This window comes from Phalaenopsis equestris, unplaced genomic scaffold, assembly GCF_001263595.1.
Source record: "Phalaenopsis equestris unplaced genomic scaffold, ASM126359v1 Scaffold000002, whole genome shotgun sequence".
Taxonomy (NCBI): Eukaryota; Viridiplantae; Streptophyta; class Magnoliopsida; order Asparagales; family Orchidaceae; genus Phalaenopsis; species Phalaenopsis equestris.
Genome location: NW_018164444.1, coordinates 17,254,636 through 17,256,233, shown reverse-complemented (window position 1 = coordinate 17,256,233; position 1,598 = coordinate 17,254,636). Strand labels below are relative to the sequence as shown.

Here is a 1,598-nt window from a genome sequence, read left to right as displayed (position 1 = left end):
GACGTCATAACGTGGAAAGCTAGTAACCCTTTCCCGCCTGTGGGACAAGGGGCATCTGTAATCATAAACTTATAGTGGATTTCTACAACTGGGCCAGGCCCCGTGGTTGTTCCCTTTTACGGGTTTTCCACGTAAAAAACTTCTGGTGTGATCACAATTCGATTCATTTTTATCTGAGTGTGTGTTGAATTCTCGTGCAACGCTAAGACGATAAACCATTACTCTACTGCCGCGAATTTTCTAGCACGCATCAAGTTTAAATTTGAAAATCGAAATTATTGATTTAAAAATTTAATTTGTACTTAAACGGTATACTACATGGCAACCAGACACAATGTTCGTGATAATGGAGCATCCCGCTCCAACACCCATCGTTCCAGGGAGCAATCACGAAGCCAAGGGCGGCATGCTTCTTCGTCTTCCCGCCCTGGAAGACGCTATTCTGCCAATGAAGGTGTTTCAGGTCCTTCAATAGAAGATCGAATGCGTAGAATGGAGGAGTCTCAACTAGAGATTCTACAGCTCCTACGCGGGGCTCAACAGCCGCTGCCTACACCATTGGATGAAATTCGTTTACCATTAACTCCGCGACACACGAGAAACATACCGCTCGGAGGAACTCATGTCGGCCCGCCTTCTCAGAAAGGAACACATCCCCTGTTAGGTCGTGATATTGAACTCCTAGATACAGCAAGCTCCACTCATCCATCTCGTGCAGCTCACCCGACATTGCTACATCTTCACGCCATTCCAGATAATATCATTTGCAATGAACTACGACGCCTCGTCCGAGAAGAGTTCCCCTTAGAGAAAAAGGATCGCTTCTACACTCATCGTAACATCCATGAATCTTCTCCCTTAGCGAATGCGGTCCTCCAACACCCCATCCCAACAGGCTTTAAGCTTCCGAGCATCGATACATATGAAGGGACAACTGACCCTTACGAGCATATTGATCATTATCGAACTATCATGCACATTCAACGTGCTTCTGATGCGCTTTTGTGTCAAGTATTTCCGGCTACTCTTAAAGGACAAGCTCGAACTTGGTTCTACTCTCTACCGGGGGGCACTATAAACACATTTAACGAGCTTGCTAAACTTTTTGCGGAGCAGTTCATCGCAAATCGAAGGATCATCAAGGATTCATCCCATCTCTCAGGAATTCGTCAAAATGAAGGAGAGTCTCTCAAAGACTACTTCCGCAGGTTTTCTAATGAAGCACGGCAAATTCCAGGAGTAGATCCAGAGTTACTTAGGGGGGTTTTCCTTGGGGGGCTTCGCCCAGGACCTCCATCTCTCGGGAATTCCTCTAAATGAAGGAGAGTCACTCAAAGACTACTTCCGCAGGTTTTCTACCGAAGCCCGTCAAATTCCAGGAGTAGATCCAGAGTTCCTTAGGGGGGTTTTCCATGGGGGGCTTTGCCCAAGACCCTTCTACTCATCACTGATGCGGGAGACAGTTCGTTCTTATGCCGCCCTTGTCCACCGGGTTGAGGCCCAAATCACTGCAGATGAGGCCATCAATGCACATAAGGAACAATTTGAGAAATTTGGGGGAAAGCGCAAAGGTAACACTGGAGATAATAATCAATCTT

At 46.6% G+C, this 1,598-nt stretch overlaps 1 long non-coding RNA gene across 1 annotated transcript; it reads right to left on the bottom strand.

The window, feature by feature from the left end:
• Positions 1-1,000: 1,000 nt before the first annotated feature.
• LOC110023683 lies at positions 1,001-1,464 on the bottom strand. The gene is made up of 2 exons (XR_002293930.1): positions 1,434-1,464; positions 1,001-1,291 (listed from the first exon to the last, which is right to left on the bottom strand). It is a non-coding gene; the product is annotated as an uncharacterized LOC110023683 (long non-coding RNA).
• Positions 1,465-1,598: the final 134 nt, after the last annotated feature.